Here is a 21,847-nt window from a genome sequence, read left to right on the forward strand (position 1 = left end):
TCCTATCCCACGTCCATTCTTGTGAGGTGGCTGACTTGGCAGATACAAACTGTGAGAAGAGATCACTCCTCCTAAACGCTGTTGGAACTGAAAATTCAACCTCCAGGTGAGCTTCCCACATGAACAACATGATACATAAATACATGTTCAGTAAAATAAATATTTTTGGATCTGTGGATGATAAATATTTCATGATGAATTTCGATTGGCATATATATTTCTACTCTTTAATGTCTGTGTTTGTGTGTGTGTTTTTCTTTTGTGTATATATATATATATATATATATATATATATATATATATATATACATACACACACACACACACACACATACACACACTCTCCAGATTTTTCAAAATATGAAATGTATGTGTCATATTATATACTCCCTAAATTCATTCATGTTCATATATGTGGATTTATAATCAACTTTTCACAAGATTATTCTCAGAAATAGTCATCCACCTGAAATACATATTTGTTTCCTAGTGCTGAAATCCTAATATTTCTACAGTAACTGACCCAGTTTAACATGAATGCAAGTAGATTCCTATGGGACATGATGTGTATTTTGACGTTCATTTTTATTCAACACTGGTACATTACTATTTCTTCAGTTGATGCACATCATAGGATATGTATTTCATCCTCAAGTTCACAAATTTCTAGGCATTCATTTCCCTTTCAATCACTTCCTGCTTCAGAACACATGTATTCCTCCACGTTTCTTGACTGGTCTTTTCATGAGACTTCTTTCCAAACACATTCTTTTCCATTTCCATAATCCCTTGTGAAGCAAAACTCACACCCCCTTCATGGTAAACCATAACCCCAATATCACCATTAGATGTATAACTGGTTAGAATGAATGGTTGTGTATCAATATTAGATTTCCTATATATTTTCAGATATCAATGCAATCCATTATTTAAATTGGAACCTGTTATACTATTTATTCACAGTATGGTCTATTCATGCATTATCTCTATATTCATAGACCCAGGGTACACCTATTTGTACCCCCAAAGGCTAATTTATATGTCTTCAACATATTACTCCCAGAAATGGTGGAAGAAACACTCATGTCACCTGATCTACATATACATTTTATCACAGTGATATTCTGGACACAAAATGCAAAGGTCACACTTATGATTGCACCAACGCCTCATTGGAAAGTGAGCATGGATTACTAAAAACATCCTTGTCCAGGTTGCCTAATGCTCTCAAATGTCAATGCTATTGGTGACTACACATTTGTTTCTTCCTAAGATGATATATTCAACCTCAACCCTGTTGAAAATGTCTAATCCACTCACTCACTTTATACTTTGCCTGATTTCCTAATGTCTCTATTGATATCTGCTTTCCTACATATGTTCCCCAGTTCATCATTGTGACTGACTCTTCACATGTGCTGACGTTTACATTCACTCTCTAACCGACACCCTATTGCTAAAGAACTTTTGGTCCAAATTGCATACTCACTCTTCTTCCAAAACTTACCAACTATCTTCCTAATCCTACCTACTATCCCTTTTTGACTGGATGTTCTCTTCTACATTCAATCATCCAAGGTACAAGGTCCTATGCCATTGTGTACCGATTTATCTGAGACATCTGTGCAGAAAGTCATTCAAAGCTAAGTATCCCAATCAAGGGCCCAATGCCCTTCTGGCCTTCAAATCTTACTTGGATTTCTGTTTTCATACATATATTTCACCTATATATTATTATAAATATCCCAGGTTCCCAATACCATTCTTCATCCAGCAGAGTGATTCCTAAGCCACATCAAACAGGTTCTTAACCCTAACCATACACTGTTCCCTCAATCTAACTTTACAGAAGAGCAGGGACAGAGTGGGTCTTACAATACAGGAATGTGGGGGATCTTCCACCTGCTGAGAACCTCAAAGGTCCATGCAGAAATGATCCCTGGAGAAGATGTAGGCAGCTATGAAGGACCTGAGAGAGCAGAAGTCATCTTCCATGGCAAACAACCTGGTCAGGATGAAGGGATGTGTCTGAATGAGCCTCTCTCTTCTTAATGTAGACAAGATGGACCAAAGCAGGCCTGTGTGGAGAGCTGTTCCTTGGTGCCTATGGTTGATATTCCATTCTAACTTGTGAAAGTGTCACAGGAAGGAGGGGCAGCCTCCATCTCATGGGAGCCTTGGAAGCAACTGTTAGGACACAGTGGTTGCCAAGGCAGTGACCTCATTCAGTTCCTGAAGGAAGTGACCTCACCTCACTTCCTTGGTGATGGAACTCTCTGAACTTGGGATCCAGGAAGCCAGGCACCCAGAGCCAGTCCCAGTCCCAGTCCCAGTGGGCTCACTTGTTTGGATTTACCAAGGACAGAGTCAGTCTTTCTTGGTACCCACTGAGGTGAGGATTGCCAAATGCCAGGAAAGCTCTGCAGAGGGGCCTTTCCTGAGAAAGCAGGTAGTGGCTCACCGCTGGCTCCTGACAACTTCACAGAGTTGGCCAAGGAGGCCAGATGTGAGACAGGACAGGCCCTTTCGGGGGAACATAGTATGGCCCACCAGTCAGACGACACTCCGGGTAGTCACAGACCAACTTGGAAGGAGGTGCCTTTGTGGGTGTGGGTGTGAGTTTGTGGTTTTGTCTCATGTTCTGAGAATAGGTAGGAAAGGCGGTTTGTTTGGGTTGGAGTGGACTATTTCTAGTAAGGCTTTTGACAAGGCGAGTGTTTCTATGTTTGTGTATCCCACTGTGTCCCTGGTTGTAGACATTAGAAAAGAGAATGCATCAATGGATGTGTCCTGTCTAGTAGAAAGCTTCCCAGCATTCATCCTGCCCAATTTATGAATGGACTGCGGCTTGCCTTATGGATGGGCAACGCCTACTATCTTCCTAAGTTCCTGTTTTCTTCCTGAATTCTGGCCACTCTCCAGAATAGGCTCATGGTTTTGTGTCCAAGATATGTACCACCTCCAAGCTCGGTGACATGGCCATGTACTGGATAGTTGAAAGAAATGGTGAGCATCTCAGAAAACTCAGATATCAGTGTGATCAGTAAAGTCTCCCTAGAGAAACCCTGCTTTGGGCCTTTGGCTTACCTATCCTTTTGTGGCCCTGAATGTCAGGAAGGCCTTTGCCTCAGGGCACCCCTTTGTGAAGCCTGAAGAAAACAGTTTTCAAATGGAAATGAATGGGCATCACCTGTGGCTCTTTGCTTAATTGCTTTGCAAAGGGATGTGTCTGAATCAGCCTCTTGGCCCTGTGTGAGGCTGTGGCTTACATTGTCAGCACCTGATGGATCCAAAGAAAGATCCCATGCGTGCATCCAAGGCCAAATTGGCACAAAAGCAGTCATCCTGGATGAGGTCTCTCGCCTTCCTCTGTAAGGTTCCTGACCTCCATCAAGTGAGAATAGGGATCCTTTGTGTCAAATGAGTCCTTCAAAGCCATGCAGAGGCTAGCCCATAGGTGCTTGGGTTTTCTCATGACTCCAGTTCACACAAAGAATCTATACCCGGCAGTCAGTAGGCCTCCAATTGGAGAAGTAGAGCAGTATTAAAGGCAGGCCTATTTGATCACTCCAGGTCCAAAGGAAGGGTGTCCAGGCCACCCTGACATTAGGCAAATGAGAGGCAAGGGAGCTTATTGTGGACACTGTCTTGGGCTGTGCCCCTCATGGAAACCTCCAGCCAGAGGTCATGATGAGTGTCTGTATGGAAGAAGATGAGGGCCATGTGGCAGTGTTTTGGTTTGAATTGTGGTGTGGCAGTGGGAAGAGATGACTGGGTCCACCTGGGCTTGAACTCTGGTGTGATTCCCCTTGGAGACTGAGTTCTGGAACTGACCTCAGAGAAGTATTGCCGTGAATTGTGTCGGGATGTTAGGAGGCCACGCATGAGAGTCGCCCTTGGAAACTGAGATCTAGGCCCAGGCTGGCTTTCCACAGAGCACTGGGAATCTCAGCCCGGATATCACATGATTTTATTCTTAAAGACCTGGCAGCCATCGTGGAGAGTCCAAACACACGTGGACCTCACATTGTAGACCTCAATGGGCCTGGCTTCCTGTGACCTTTTGGCCACTCCTTGGGAAGCCTTGTTTGTGAGAGTTCTCCAGAGCTTTCGTTGAAATGAGCTTCCTCACCATTTAATGGTTCCTGAAGGAATGGAAACCCACAGTGCCTCCAACTTCATCCTTTAAAAATGGCTAGCTAGATAAATACCATGACATTTTTGAAATTCCCATGACCAGGTGGCACTGGAGAACCTTTGGATGTCCTGTTGCTGATCATGAGTGTACCAGACAGTGCCTTGATTGACTGGGTTTCATGAAAATGGTGTAGAACAGAGATGCCAGTGAGTTGGGGCCTGCTGAGTAGTGGGCCTAGAGCAGTGGTGTGCAGGTGTGTGATAGAACATCTGTGGTGGGGCCATGTGGATCTGCCATTGGCTTCCAAATGGCTTGTGACTGACATGGTGCAGCGAGCAGACCCTTCTATGTAAAGGCATCTTGTTATATGGAGAGGTTTCAGGGCAATGTTCAGAATCAGGTTGCTATGGTCAAGGGGGCAAGCTCTGTGGGATAGAAGCCTGGCTGGTGCATTCTCCTAGGACCTTGACCCACCACACGTGACAGAACTCCCTCCAGCACTGTGTCCCAGTTGAACTCCTTGTATTTCCTGAAGCAAATTCCAAACTCCCAGTGCAGCAGCAAGAAACACCACGAAAAGTGGAGGATGACCAAATGGCTTCACAGTCCACACAGGGAGACACTTAGACCCCAGTGGCCACAGTTTACCTGCAAAGAGAGAATTCAGCACTTCTGCCTCATGTTCATTGGAAAATCAGAAACCATGTCCTCCAGGTCACATAGATGCAGACCTGGTTTGATGGTCTCACTACAAAGGAAGCTAAAGCTCCTGACAACAACATATATTTCAAGTGCCCAACCTCAGAAGCAGTTTCTCACGAAGTCTTTAGGCCAGCAGAGCTCCACGTTTGTGGAGTGTTTACCCTGTCCCTTACTCATGGAAAGTAGTCTACCACCTCCAAGGTTGTGAACTCCTGAGCATTTTCCATTCCACATATGTATTCACAGCATTTCTAACTCTTCTCCTCAAATTGTGTCTTACTTATTGTGAAGGTAATGTCAAGGCAATGTTCTGGATGAGAGTGGGAAGATTTTTTTGTAGCACATATTGGCCTACACATTGGATTCATTTTCCTATTTTCCGTTCGAAATACTGAATCCCTGACACTCACCCATACCCTACTAGATTGTGACTACGAATACTAATATGATGGAGAAAAATAACTCAAACAGAATAGAAATACAGGCAGTTCAGAGGAGGCCTGGTGTATAGTTGGACTGGCCTTTGGCATTATAAAGGGTAGGTGTTATAAATCTAGTCCAATTTAGTAGAAATAGTTCTCCATGTGTTTTGAATGTTAACAAATATGTGAATTCCTGTCTCCCTTTCTCTGTAGCCTATTCAGCAACATGCATTTTTACATGCACATATAGAATCCTACCTCCTATCCCACGTCCATTCTTGTGAGGTGGCTGACTTGGCAGATACAAACTGTGAGAAGAGATCACTCCTCCTAAACGCTGTTGGAACTGAAAATTCAACCTCCAGGTGAGCTTCCCACATGAACAACATGATACATAAATACATGTTCAGTAAAATAAATATTTTTGGATCTGTGGATGATAAATATTTCATGATGAATTTCGATTGGCATATATATTTCTACTCTTTAATGTCTGTGTTTGTGTGTGTGTTTTTCTTTTGTGTATATATATATATATATATATATATATATATATATATATATATATATATATATATATACATATACACACACACACACACACACATACACACACTCTCCAGATTTTTCAAAATATGAAATGTATGTGTCATATTATATACTCCCTAAATTCATTCATGTTCATATATGTGGATTTATAATCAACTTTTCACAAGATTATTCTCAGAAATAGTCATCCACCTGAAATACATATTTGTTTCCTAGTGCTGAAATCCTAATATTTCTACAGTAACTGACCCAGTTTAACATGAATGCAAGTAGATTCCTATGGGACATGATGTGTATTTTGACGTTCATTTTTATTCAACACTGGTACATTACTATTTCTTCAGTTGATGCACATCATAGGATATGTATTTCATCCTCAAGTTCACAAATTTCTAGGCATTCATTTCCCTTTCAATCACTTCCTGCTTCAGAACACATGTATTCCTCCACGTTTCTTGACTGGTCTTTTCATGAGACTTCTTTCCAAACACATTCTTTTCCATTTCCATAATCCCTTGTGAAGCAAAACTCACACCCCCTTCATGGTAAACCATAACCCCAATATCACCATTAGATGTATAACTGGTTAGAATGAATGGTTGTGTATCAATATTAGATTTCCTATATATTTTCAGATATCAATGCAATCCATTATTTAAATTGGAACCTGTTATACTATTTATTCACAGTATGGTCTATTCATGCATTATCTCTATATTCATAGACCCAGGGTACACCTATTTGTACCCCCAAAGGCTAATTTATATGTCTTCAACATATTACTCCCAGAAATGGTGGAAGAAACACTCATGTCACCTGATCTACATATACATTTTATCACAGTGATATTCTGGACACAAAATGCAAAGGTCACACTTATGATTGCACCAACGCCTCATTGGAAAGTGAGCATGGATTACTAAAAACATCCTTGTCCAGGTTGCCTAATGCTCTCAAATGTCAATGCTATTGGTGACTACACATTTGTTTCTTCCTAAGATGATATATTCAACCTCAACCCTGTTGAAAATGTCTAATCCACTCACTCACTTTATACTTTGCCTGATTTCCTAATGTCTCTATTGATATCTGCTTTCCTACATATGTTCCCCAGTTCATCATTGTGACTGACTCTTCACATGTGCTGACGTTTACATTCACTCTCTAACCGACACCCTATTGCTAAAGAACTTTTGGTCCAAATTGCATACTCACTCTTCTTCCAAAACTTACCAACTATCTTCCTAATCCTACCTACTATCCCTTTTTGACTGGATGTTCTCTTCTACATTCAATCATCCAAGGTACAAGGTCCTATGCCATTGTGTACCGATTTATCTGAGACATCTGTGCAGAAAGTCATTCAAAGCTAAGTATCCCAATCAAGGGCCCAATGCCCTTCTGGCCTTCAAATCTTACTTGGATTTCTGTTTTCATACATATATTTCACCTATATATTATTATAAATATCCCAGGTTCCCAATACCATTCTTCATCCAGCAGAGTGATTCCTAAGCCACATCAAACAGGTTCTTAACCCTAACCATACACTGTTCCCTCAATCTAACTTTACAGAAGAGCAGGGACAGAGTGGGTCTTACAATACAGGAATGTGGGGGATCTTCCACCTGCTGAGAACCTCAAAGGTCCATGCAGAAATGATCCCTGGAGAAGATGTAGGCAGCTATGAAGGACCTGAGAGAGCAGAAGTCATCTTCCATGGCAAACAACCTGGTCAGGATGAAGGGATGTGTCTGAATGAGCCTCTCTCTTCTTAATGTAGACAAGATGGACCAAAGCAGGCCTGTGTGGAGAGCTGTTCCTTGGTGCCTATGGTTGATATTCCATTCTAACTTGTGAAAGTGTCACAGGAAGGAGGGGCAGCCTCCATCTCATGGGAGCCTTGGAAGCAACTGTTAGGACACAGTGGTTGCCAAGGCAGTGACCTCATTCAGTTCCTGAAGGAAGTGACCTCACCTCACTTCCTTGGTGATGGAACTCTCTGAACTTGGGATCCAGGAAGCCAGGCACCCAGAGCCAGTCCCAGTCCCAGTCCCAGTGGGCTCACTTGTTTGGATTTACCAAGGACAGAGTCAGTCTTTCTTGGTACCCACTGAGGTGAGGATTGCCAAATGCCAGGAAAGCTCTGCAGAGGGGCCTTTCCTGAGAAAGCAGGTAGTGGCTCACCGCTGGCTCCTGACAACTTCACAGAGTTGGCCAAGGAGGCCAGATGTGAGACAGGACAGGCCCTTTCGGGGGAACATAGTATGGCCCACCAGTCAGACGACACTCCGGGTAGTCACAGACCAACTTGGAAGGAGGTGCCTTTGTGGGTGTGGGTGTGAGTTTGTGGTTTTGTCTCATGTTCTGAGAATAGGTAGGAAAGGCGGTTTGTTTGGGTTGGAGTGGACTGTTTCTAGTAAGGCTTTTGACAAGGCGAGTGTTTCTATGTTTGTGTATCCCACTGTGTCCCTGGTTGTAGACATTAGAAAAGAGAATGCATCAATGGATGTGTCCTGTCTAGTAGAAAGCTTCCCAGCATTCATCCTGCCCAATTTATGAATGGACTGCGGCTTGCCTTATGGATGGGCAACGCCTACTATCTTCCTAAGTTCCTGTTTTCTTCCTGAATTCTGGCCACTCTCCAGAATAGGCTCATGGTTTTGTGTCCAAGATATGTACCACCTCCAAGCTCGGTGACATGGCCATGTACTGGATAGTTGAAAGAAATGGTGAGCATCTCAGAAAACTCAGATATCAGTGTGATCAGTAAAGTCTCCCTAGAGAAACCCTGCTTTGGGCCTTTGGCTTACCTATCCTTTTGTGGCCCTGAATGTCAGGAAGGCCTTTGCCTCAGGGCACCCCTTTGTGAAGCCTGAAGAAAACAGTTTTCAAATGGAAATGAATGGGCATCACCTGTGGCTCTTTGCTTAATTGCTTTGCAAAGGGATGTGTCTGAATCAGCCTCTTGGCCCTGTGTGAGGCTGTGGCTTACATTGTCAGCACCTGATGGATCCAAAGAAAGATCCCATGCGTGCATCCAAGGCCAAATTGGCACAAAAGCAGTCATCCTGGATGAGGTCTCTCGCCTTCCTCTGTAAGGTTCCTGACCTCCATCAAGTGAGAATAGGGATCCTTTGTGTCAAATGAGTCCTTCAAAGCCATGCAGAGGCTAGCCCATAGGTGCTTGGGTTTTCTCATGACTCCAGTTCACACAAAGAATCTATACCCGGCAGTCAGTAGGCCTCCAATTGGAGAAGTAGAGCAGTATTAAAGGCAGGCCTATTTGATCACTCCAGGTCCAAAGGAAGGGTGTCCAGGCCACCCTGACATTAGGCAAATGAGAGGCAAGGGAGCTTATTGTGGACACTGTCTTGGGCTGTGCCCCTCATGGAAACCTCCAGCCAGAGGTCATGATGAGTGTCTGTATGGAAGAAGATGAGGGCCATGTGGCAGTGTTTTGGTTTGAATTGTGGTGTGGCAGTGGGAAGAGATGACTGGGTCCACCTGGGCTTGAACTCTGGTGTGATTCCCCTTGGAGACTGAGTTCTGGAACTGACCTCAGAGAAGTATTGCCGTGAATTGTGTCGGGATGTTAGGAGGCCACGCATGAGAGTCACCCTTGGAAACTGAGATCTAGGCCCAGGCTGGCTTTCCACAGAGCACTGGGAATCTCAGCCCGGATATCACATGATTTTATTCTTAAAGACCTGGCAGCCATCGTGGAGAGTCCAAACACACGTGGACCTCACATTGTAGACCTCAATGGGCCTGGCTTCCTGTGACCTTTTGGCCACTCCTTGGGAAGCCTTGTTTGTGAGAGTTCTCCAGAGCTTTCGTTGAAATGAGCTTCCTCACCATTTAATGGTTCCTGAAGGAATGGAAACCCACAGTGCCTCCAACTTCATCCTTTAAAAATGGCTAGCTAGATAAATACCATGACATTTTTGAAATTCCCATGACCAGGTGGCACTGGAGAACCTTTGGATGTCCTGTTGCTGATCATGAGTGTACCAGACAGTGCCTTGATTGACTGGGTTTCATGAAAATGGTGTAGAACAGAGATGCCAGTGAGTTGGGGCCTGCTGAGTAGTGGGCCTAGAGCAGTGGTGTGCAGGTGTGTGATAGAACATCTGTGGTGGGGCCATGTGGATCTGCCATTGGCTTCCAAATGGCTTGTGACTGACATGGTGCAGCGAGCAGACCCTTCTATGTAAAGGCATCTTGTTATATGGAGAGGTTTCAGGGCAATGTTCAGAATCAGGTTGCTATGGTCAAGGGGGCAAGCTCTGTGGGATAGAAGCCTGGCTGGTGCATTCTCCTAGGACCTTGACCCACCACACGTGACAGAACTCCCTCCAGCACTGTGTCCCAGTTGAACTCCTTGTATTTCCTGAAGCAAATTCCAAACTCCCAGTGCAGCAGCAAGAAACACCACGAAAAGTGGAGGATGACCAAATGGCTTCACAGTCCACACAGGGAGACACTTAGACCCCAGTGGCCACAGTTTACCTGCAAAGAGAGAATTCAGCACTTCTGCCTCATGTTCATTGGAAAATCAGAAACCATGTCCTCCAGGTCACATAGATGCAGACCTGGTTTGATGGTCTCACTACAAAGGAAGCTAAAGCTCCTGACAACAACATATATTTCAAGTGCCCAACCTCAGAAGCAGTTTCTCACGAAGTCTTTAGGCCAGCAGAGCTCCACGTTTGTGGAGTGTTTACCCTGTCCCTTACTCATGGAAAGTAGTCTACCACCTCCAAGGTTGTGAACTCCTGAGCATTTTCCATTCCACATATGTATTCACAGCATTTCTAACTCTTCTCCTCAAATTGTGTCTTACTTATTGTGAAGGTAATGTCAAGGCAATGTTCTGGATGAGAGTGGGAAGATTTTTTTGTAGCACATATTGGCCTACACATTGGATTCATTTTCCTATTTTCCGTTCGAAATACTGAATCCCTGACACTCACCCATACCCTACTAGATTGTGACTACGAATACTAATATGATGGAGAAAAATAACTCAAACAGAATAGAAATACAGGCAGTTCAGAGGAGGCCTGGTGTATAGTTGGACTGGCCTTTGGCATTATAAAGGGTAGGTGTTATAAATCTAGTCCAATTTAGTAGAAATAGTTCTCCATGTGTTTTGAATGTTAACAAATATGTGAATTCCTGTCTCCCTTTCTCTGTAGCCTATTCAGCAACATGCATTTTTACATGCACATATAGAATCCTACCTCCTATCCCACGTCCATTCTTGTGAGGTGGCTGACTTGGCAGATACAAACTGTGAGAAGAGATCACTCCTCCTAAACGCTGTTGGAACTGAAAATTCAACCTCCAGGTGAGCTTCCCACATGAACAACATGATACATAAATACATGTTCAGTAAAATAAATATTTTTGGATCTGTGGATGATAAATATTTCATGATGAATTTCGATTGGCATATATATTTCTACTCTTTAATGTCTGTGTTTGTGTGTGTGTTTTTCTTTTGTGTATATATATATATATATATATATATATATATATATATATATATATATATATACATATACACACACACACACACACACATACACACACTCTCCAGATTTTTCAAAATATGAAATGTATGTGTCATATTATATACTCCCTAAATTCATTCATGTTCATATATGTGGATTTATAATCAACTTTTCACAAGATTATTCTCAGAAATAGTCATCCACCTGAAATACATATTTGTTTCCTAGTGCTGAAATCCTAATATTTCTACAGTAACTGACCCAGTTTAACATGAATGCAAGTAGATTCCTATGGGACATGATGTGTATTTTGACGTTCATTTTTATTCAACACTGGTACATTACTATTTCTTCAGTTGATGCACATCATAGGATATGTATTTCATCCTCAAGTTCACAAATTTCTAGGCATTCATTTCCCTTTCAATCACTTCCTGCTTCAGAACACATGTATTCCTCCACGTTTCTTGACTGGTCTTTTCATGAGACTTCTTTCCAAACACATTCTTTTCCATTTCCATAATCCCTTGTGAAGCAAAACTCACACCCCCTTCATGGTAAACCATAACCCCAATATCACCATTAGATGTATAACTGGTTAGAATGAATGGTTGTGTATCAATATTAGATTTCCTATATATTTTCAGATATCAATGCAATCCATTATTTAAATTGGAACCTGTTATACTATTTATTCACAGTATGGTCTATTCATGCATTATCTCTATATTCATAGACCCAGGGTACACCTATTTGTACCCCCAAAGGCTAATTTATATGTCTTCAACATATTACTCCCAGAAATGGTGGAAGAAACACTCATGTCACCTGATCTACATATACATTTTATCACAGTGATATTCTGGACACAAAATGCAAAGGTCACACTTATGATTGCACCAACGCCTCATTGGAAAGTGAGCATGGATTACTAAAAACATCCTTGTCCAGGTTGCCTAATGCTCTCAAATGTCAATGCTATTGGTGACTACACATTTGTTTCTTCCTAAGATGATATATTCAACCTCAACCCTGTTGAAAATGTCTAATCCACTCACTCACTTTATACTTTGCCTGATTTCCTAATGTCTCTATTGATATCTGCTTTCCTACATATGTTCCCCAGTTCATCATTGTGACTGACTCTTCACATGTGCTGACGTTTACATTCACTCTCTAACCGACACCCTATTGCTAAAGAACTTTTGGTCCAAATTGCATACTCACTCTTCTTCCAAAACTTACCAACTATCTTCCTAATCCTACCTACTATCCCTTTTTGACTGGATGTTCTCTTCTACATTCAATCATCCAAGGTACAAGGTCCTATGCCATTGTGTACCGATTTATCTGAGACATCTGTGCAGAAAGTCATTCAAAGCTAAGTATCCCAATCAAGGGCCCAATGCCCTTCTGGCCTTCAAATCTTACTTGGATTTCTGTTTTCATACATATATTTCACCTATATATTATTATAAATATCCCAGGTTCCCAATACCATTCTTCATCCAGCAGAGTGATTCCTAAGCCACATCAAACAGGTTCTTAACCCTAACCATACACTGTTCCCTCAATCTAACTTTACAGAAGAGCAGGGACAGAGTGGGTCTTACAATACAGGAATGTGGGGGATCTTCCACCTGCTGAGAACCTCAAAGGTCCATGCAGAAATGATCCCTGGAGAAGATGTAGGCAGCTATGAAGGACCTGAGAGAGCAGAAGTCATCTTCCATGGCAAACAACCTGGTCAGGATGAAGGGATGTGTCTGAATGAGCCTCTCTCTTCTTAATGTAGACAAGATGGACCAAAGCAGGCCTGTGTGGAGAGCTGTTCCTTGGTGCCTATGGTTGATATTCCATTCTAACTTGTGAAAGTGTCACAGGAAGGAGGGGCAGCCTCCATCTCATGGGAGCCTTGGAAGCAACTGTTAGGACACAGTGGTTGCCAAGGCAGTGACCTCATTCAGTTCCTGAAGGAAGTGACCTCACCTCACTTCCTTGGTGATGGAACTCTCTGAACTTGGGATCCAGGAAGCCAGGCACCCAGAGCCAGTCCCAGTCCCAGTCCCAGTGGGCTCACTTGTTTGGATTTACCAAGGACAGAGTCAGTCTTTCTTGGTACCCACTGAGGTGAGGATTGCCAAATGCCAGGAAAGCTCTGCAGAGGGGCCTTTCCTGAGAAAGCAGGTAGTGGCTCACCGCTGGCTCCTGACAACTTCACAGAGTTGGCCAAGGAGGCCAGATGTGAGACAGGACAGGCCCTTTCGGGGGAACATAGTATGGCCCACCAGTCAGACGACACTCCGGGTAGTCACAGACCAACTTGGAAGGAGGTGCCTTTGTGGGTGTGGGTGTGAGTTTGTGGTTTTGTCTCATGTTCTGAGAATAGGTAGGAAAGGCGGTTTGTTTGGGTTGGAGTGGACTGTTTCTAGTAAGGCTTTTGACAAGGCGAGTGTTTCTATGTTTGTGTATCCCACTGTGTCCCTGGTTGTAGACATTAGAAAAGAGAATGCATCAATGGATGTGTCCTGTCTAGTAGAAAGCTTCCCAGCATTCATCCTGCCCAATTTATGAATGGACTGCGGCTTGCCTTATGGATGGGCAACGCCTACTATCTTCCTAAGTTCCTGTTTTCTTCCTGAATTCTGGCCACTCTCCAGAATAGGCTCATGGTTTTGTGTCCAAGATATGTACCACCTCCAAGCTCGGTGACATGGCCATGTACTGGATAGTTGAAAGAAATGGTGAGCATCTCAGAAAACTCAGATATCAGTGTGATCAGTAAAGTCTCCCTAGAGAAACCCTGCTTTGGGCCTTTGGCTTACCTATCCTTTTGTGGCCCTGAATGTCAGGAAGGCCTTTGCCTCAGGGCACCCCTTTGTGAAGCCTGAAGAAAACAGTTTTCAAATGGAAATGAATGGGCATCACCTGTGGCTCTTTGCTTAATTGCTTTGCAAAGGGATGTGTCTGAATCAGCCTCTTGGCCCTGTGTGAGGCTGTGGCTTACATTGTCAGCACCTGATGGATCCAAAGAAAGATCCCATGCGTGCATCCAAGGCCAAATTGGCACAAAAGCAGTCATCCTGGATGAGGTCTCTCGCCTTCCTCTGTAAGGTTCCTGACCTCCATCAAGTGAGAATAGGGATCCTTTGTGTCAAATGAGTCCTTCAAAGCCATGCAGAGGCTAGCCCATAGGTGCTTGGGTTTTCTCATGACTCCAGTTCACACAAAGAATCTATACCCGGCAGTCAGTAGGCCTCCAATTGGAGAAGTAGAGCAGTATTAAAGGCAGGCCTATTTGATCACTCCAGGTCCAAAGGAAGGGTGTCCAGGCCACCCTGACATTAGGCAAATGAGAGGCAAGGGAGCTTATTGTGGACACTGTCTTGGGCTGTGCCCCTCATGGAAACCTCCAGCCAGAGGTCATGATGAGTGTCTGTATGGAAGAAGATGAGGGCCATGTGGCAGTGTTTTGGTTTGAATTGTGGTGTGGCAGTGGGAAGAGATGACTGGGTCCACCTGGGCTTGAACTCTGGTGTGATTCCCCTTGGAGACTGAGTTCTGGAACTGACCTCAGAGAAGTATTGCCGTGAATTGTGTCGGGATGTTAGGAGGCCACGCATGAGAGTCGCCCTTGGAAACTGAGATCTAGGCCCAGGCTGGCTTTCCACAGAGCACTGGGAATCTCAGCCCGGATATCACATGATTTTATTCTTAAAGACCTGGCAGCCATCGTGGAGAGTCCAAACACACGTGGACCTCACATTGTAGACCTCAATGGGCCTGGCTTCCTGTGACCTTTTGGCCACTCCTTGGGAAGCCTTGTTTGTGAGAGTTCTCCAGAGCTTTCGTTGAAATGAGCTTCCTCACCATTTAATGGTTCCTGAAGGAATGGAAACCCACAGTGCCTCCAACTTCATCCTTTAAAAATGGCTAGCTAGATAAATACCATGACATTTTTGAAATTCCCATGACCAGGTGGCACTGGAGAACCTTTGGATGTCCTGTTGCTGATCATGAGTGTACCAGACAGTGCCTTGATTGACTGGGTTTCATGAAAATGGTGTAGAACAGAGATGCCAGTGAGTTGGGGCCTGCTGAGTAGTGGGCCTAGAGCAGTGGTGTGCAGGTGTGTGATAGAACATCTGTGGTGGGGCCATGTGGATCTGCCATTGGCTTCCAAATGGCTTGTGACTGACATGGTGCAGCGAGCAGACCCTTCTATGTAAAGGCATCTTGTTATATGGAGAGGTTTCAGGGCAATGTTCAGAATCAGGTTGCTATGGTCAAGGGGGCAAGCTCTGTGGGATAGAAGCCTGGCTGGTGCATTCTCCTAGGACCTTGACCCACCACACGTGACAGAACTCCCTCCAGCACTGTGTCCCAGTTGAACTCCTTGTATTTCCTGAAGCAAATTCCAAACTCCCAGTGCAGCAGCAAGAAACACCACGAAAAGTGGAGGATGACCAAATGGCTTCACAGTCCACACAGGGAGACACTTAGACCCCAGTGGCCACAGTTTACCTGCAAAGAGAGAATTCAGCACTTCTGCCTCATGTTCATTGGAAAATCAGAAACCATGTCCTCCAGGTCACATAGATGCAGACCTGGTTTGATGGTCTCACTACAAAGGAAGCTAAAGCTCCTGACAACAACATATATTTCAAGTGCCCAACCTCAGAAGCAGTTTCTCACGAAGTCTTTAGGCCAGCAGAGCTCCACGTTTGTGGAGTGTTTACCCTGTCCCTTACTCATGGAAAGTAGTCTACCACCTCCAAGGTTGTGAACTCCTGAGCATTTTCCATTCCACATATGCATTCACAGCATTTCTAACTCTTCTCCTCAAATTGTGTCTTACTTATTGTGAAGGTAATGTCAAGGCAATGTTCTGGATGAGAGTGGGAAGATTTTTTTGTAGCACATATTGGCCTACACATTGGATTCATTTTCCTATTTTCCGTTCGAAATACTGAATCCCTGACACTCACCCATACCCTACTAGATTGTGACTACGAATACTAATATGATGGAGAAAAATAACTCAAACAGAATAGAAATACAGGCAGTTCAGAGGAGGCCTGGTGTATAGTTGGACTGGCCTTTGGCATTATAAAGGGTAGGTGTTATAAATCTAGTCCAATTTAGTAGAAATAGTTCTCCATGTGTTTTGAATGTTAACAAATATGTGAATTCCTGTCTCCCTTTCTCTGTAGCCTATTCAGCAACATGCATTTTTACATGCACATATAGAATCCTACCTCCTATCCCACGTCCATTCTTGTGAGGTGGCTGACTTGGCAGATACAAACTGTGAGAAGAGATCACTCCTCCTAAACGCTGTTGGAACTGAAAATTCAACCTCCAGGTGAGCTTCCCACATGAACAACATGATACATAAATACATGTTCAGTAAAATAAATATTTTTGGATCTGTGGATGATAAATATTTCATGATGAATTTCGATTGGCATATATATTTCTACTCTTTAATGTCTGTGTTTGTGTGTGTGTTTTTCTTTTGTGTATATATATATATATATATACACATACACACACACACACACACACATACACACACTCTCCAGATTTTTCAAAATATGAAATGTATGTGTCATATTATATACTCCCTAAATTCATTCATGTTCATATATGTGGATTTATAATCAACTTTTCACAAGATTATTCTCAGAAATAGTCATCCACCTGAAATACATATTTGTTTCCTAGTGCTGAAATCCTAATATTTCTACAGTAACTGACCCAGTTTAACATGAATGCAAGTAGATTCCTATGGGACATGATGTGTATTTTGACGTTCATTTTTATTCAACACTGGTACATTACTATTTCTTCAGTTGATGCACATCATAGGATATGTATTTCATCCTCAAGTTCACAAATTTCTAGGCATTCATTTCCCTTTCAATCACTTCCTGCTTCAGAACACATGTATTCCTCCACGTTTCTTGACTGGTCTTTTCATGAGACTTCTTTCCAAACACATTCTTTTCCATTTCCATAATCCCTTGTGAAGCAAAACTCACACCCCCTTCATGGTAAACCATAACCCCAATATCACCATTAGATGTATAACTGGTTAGAATGAATGGTTGTGTATCAATATTAGATTTCCTATATATTTTCAGATATCAATGCAATCCATTATTTAAATTGGAACCTGTTATACTATTTATTCACAGTATGGTCTATTCATGCATTATCTCTATATTCATAGACCCAGGGTACACCTATTTGTACCCCCAAAGGCTAATTTATATGTCTTCAACATATTACTCCCAGAAATGGTGGAAGAAACACTCATGTCACCTGATCTACATATACATTTTATCACAGTGATATTCTGGACACAAAATGCAAAGGTCACACTTATGATTGCACCAACGCCTCATTGGAAAGTGAGCATGGATTACTAAAAACATCCTTGTCCAGGTTGCCTAATGCTCTCAAATGTCAATGCTATTGGTGACTACACATTTGTTTCTTCCTAAGATGATATATTCAACCTCAACCCTGTTGAAAATGTCTAATCCACTCACTCACTTTATACTTTGCCTGATTTCCTAATGTCTCTATTGATATCTGCTTTCCTACATATGTTCCCCAGTTCATCATTGTGACTGACTCTTCACATGTGCTGACGTTTACATTCACTCTCTAACCGACACCCTATTGCTAAAGAACTTTTGGTCCAAATTGCATACTCACTCTTCTTCCAAAACTTACCAACTATCTTCCTAATCCTACCTACTATCCCTTTTTGACTGGATGTTCTCTTCTACATTCAATCATCCAAGGTACAAGGTCCTATGCCATTGCGTACCGATTTATCTGAGACATCTGTGCAGAAAGTCATTCAAAGCTAAGTATCCCAATCAAGGGCCCAATGCCCTTCTGGCCTTCAAATCTTACTTGGATTTCTGTTTTCATACATATATTTCACCTATATATTATTATAAATATCCCAGGTTCCCAATACCATTCTTCATCCAGCAGAGTGATTCCTAAGCCACATCAAACAGGTTCTTAACCCTAACCATACACTGTTCCCTCAATCTAACTTTACAGAAGAGCAGGGACAGAGTGGGTCTTACAATACAGGAATGTGGGGGATCTTCCACCTGCTGAGAACCTCAAAGGTCCATGCAGAAATGATCCCTGGAGAAGATGTAGGCAGCTATGAAGGACCTGAGAGAGCAGAAGTCATCTTCCATGGCAAACAACCTGGTCAGGATGAAGGGATGTGTCTGAATGAGCCTCTCTCTTCTTAATGTAGACAAGATGGACCAAAGCAGGCCCGTGTGGAGAGCTGTTCCTTGGTGCCTATGGTTGATATTCCATTCTAACTTGTGAAAGTGTCACAGGAAGGAGGGGCAGCCTCCATCTCATGGGAGCCTTGGAAGCAACTGTTAGGACACAGTGGTTGCCAAGGCAGTGACCTCATTCAGTTCCTGAAGGAAGTGACCTCACCTCACTTCCTTGGTGATGGAACTCTCTGAACTTGGGATCCAGGAAGCCAGGCACCCAGAGCCAGTCCCAGTCCCAGTCCCAGTGGGCTCACTTGTTTGGATTTACCAAGGACAGAGTCAGTCTTTCTTGGTACCCACTGAGGTGAGGATTGCCAAATGCCAGGAAAGCTCTGCAGAGGGGCCTTTCCTGAGAAAGCAGGTAGTGGCTCACCGCTGGCTCCTGACAACTTCACAGAGTTGGCCAAGGAGGCCAGATGTGAGACAGGACAGGCCCTTTCGGGGGAACATAGTATGGCCCACCAGTCAGACGACACTCCGGGTAGTCACAGACCAACTTGGAAGGAGGTGCCTTTGTGGGTGTGGGTGTGAGTTTGTGGTTTTGTCTCATGTTCTGAGAATAGGTAGGAAAGGCGGTTTGTTTGGGTTGGAGTGGACTGTTTCTAGTAAGGCTTTTGACAAGGCGAGTGTTTCTATGTTTGTGTATCCCACTGTGTCCCTGGTTGTAGACATTAGAAAAGAGAATGCATCAATGGATGTGTCCTGTCTAGTAGAAAGCTTCCCAGCATTCATCCTGCCCAATTTATGAATGGACTGCGGCTTGCCTTATGGATGGGCAACGCCTACTATCTTCCTAAGTTCCTGTTTTCTTCCTGAATTCTGGCCACTCTCCAGAATAGGCTCATGGTTTTGTGTCCAAGATATGTACCACCTCCAAGCTCGGTGACATGGCCATGTACTGGATAGTTGAAAGAAATGGTGAGCATCTCAGAAAACTCAGATATCAGTGTGATCAGTAAAGTCTCCCTAGAGAAACCCTGCTTTGGGCCTTTGGCTTACCTATCCTTTTGTGGCCCTGAATGTCAGGAAGGCCTTTGCCTCAGGGCACCCCTTTGTGAAGCCTGAAGAAAACAGTTTTCAAATGGAAATGAATGGGCATCACCTGTGGCTCTTTGCTTAATTGCTTTGCAAAGGGATGTGTCTGAATCAGCCTCTTGGCCCTGTGTGAGGCTGTGGCTTACATTGTCAGCACCTGATGGATCCAAAGAAAGATCCCATGCGTGCATCCAAGGCCAAATTGGCACAAAAGCAGTCATCCTGGATGAGGTCTCTCGCCTTCCTCTGTAAGGTTCCTGACCTCCATCAAGTGAGAATAGGGATCCTTTGTGTCAAATGAGTCCTTCAAAGCCATGCAGAGGCTAGCCCATAGGTGCTTGGGTTTTCTCATGACTCCAGTTCACACAAAGAATCTATACCCGGCAGTCAGTAGGCCTCCAATTGGAGAAGTAGAGCAGTATTAAAGGCAGGCCTATTTGATCACTCCAGGTCCAAAGGAAGGGTGTCCAGGCCACCCTGACATTAGGCAAATGAGAGGCAAGGGAGCTTATTGTGGACACTGTCTTGGGCTGTGCCCCTCATGGAAACCTCCAGCCAGAGGTCATGATGAGTGTCTGTATGGAAGAAGATGAGGGCCATGTGGCAGTGTTTTGGTTTGAATTGTGGTGTGGCAGTGGGAAGAGATGACTGGGTCCACCTGGGCTTGAACTCTGGTGTGATTCCCCTTGGAGACTGAGTTCTGGAACTGACCTCAGAGAAGTATTGCCGTGAATTGTGTCGGGATGTTAGGAGGCCACGCATGAGAGTCGCCCTTGGAAACTGAGATCTAGGCCCAGGCTGGCTTTCCACAGAGCACTGGGAATCTCAGCCCGGATATCACATGATTTTATTCTTAAAGACCTGGCAGCCATCGTGGAGAGTCCAAACACACGTGGACCTCACATTGTAGACCTCAATGGGCCTGGCTTCCTGTGACCTTTTGGCCACTCCTTGGGAAGCCTTGTTTGTGAGAGTTCTCCAGAGCTTTCGTTGAAATGAGCTTCCTCACCATTTAATGGTTCCTGAAGGAATGGAAACCCACAGTGCCTCCAACTTCATCCTTTAAAAATGGCTAGCTAGATAAATACCATGACATTTTTGAAATTCCCATGACCAGGTGGCACTGGAGAACCTTTGGATGTCCTGTTGCTGATCATGAGTGTACCAGACAGTGCCTTGATTGACTGGGTTTCATGAAAATGGTGTAGAACAGAGATGCCAGTGAGTTGGGGCCTGCTGAGTAGTGGGCCTAGAGCAGTGGTGTGCAGGTGTGTGATAGAACATCTGTGGTGGGGCCATGTGGATCTGCCATTGGCTTCCAAATGGCTTGTGACTGACATGGTGCAGCGAGCAGACCCTTCTATGTAAAGGCATCTTGTTATATGGAGAGGTTTCAGGGCAATGTTCAGAATCAGGTTGCTATGGTCAAGGGGGCAAGCTCTGTGGGATAGAAGCCTGGCTGGTGCATTCTCCTAGGACCTTGACCCACCACACGTGACAGAACTCCCTCCAGCACTGTGTCCCAGTTGAACTCCTTGTATTTCCTGAAGCAAATTCCAAACTCCCAGTGCAGCAGCAAGAAACACCACGAAAAGTGGAGGATGACCAAATGGCTTCACAGTCCACACAGGGAGACACTTAGACCCCAGTGGCCACAGTTTACCTGCAAAGAGAGAATTCAGCACTTCTGCCTCATGTTCATTGGAAAATCAGAAACCATGTCCTCCAGGTCACATAGATGCAGACCTGGTTTGATGGTCTCACTACAAAGGAAGCTAAAGCTCCTGACAACAACATATATTTCAAGTGCCCAACCTCAGAAGCAGTTTCTCACGAAGTCTTTAGGCCAGCAGAGCTCCACGTTTGTGGAGTGTTTACCCTGTCCCTTACTCATGGAAAGTAGTCTACCACCTCCAAGGTTGTGAACTCCTGAGCATTTTCCATTCCACATATGTATTCACAGCATTTCTAACTCTTCTCCTCAAATTGTGTCTTACTTATTGTGAAGGTAATGTCAAGGCAATGTTCTGGATGAGAGTGGGAAGATTTTTTTGTAGCACATATTGGCCTACACATTGGATTCATTTTCCTATTTTCCGTTCGAAATACTGAATCCCTGACACTCACCCATACCCTACTAGATTGTGACTACGAATA

The sequence above is a fragment of the Spermophilus citellus genome (assembly GCF_964194105.1).
Source record: "Spermophilus citellus genome assembly, chromosome: 17".
Taxonomy (NCBI): Eukaryota; Metazoa; Chordata; class Mammalia; order Rodentia; family Sciuridae; genus Spermophilus; species Spermophilus citellus.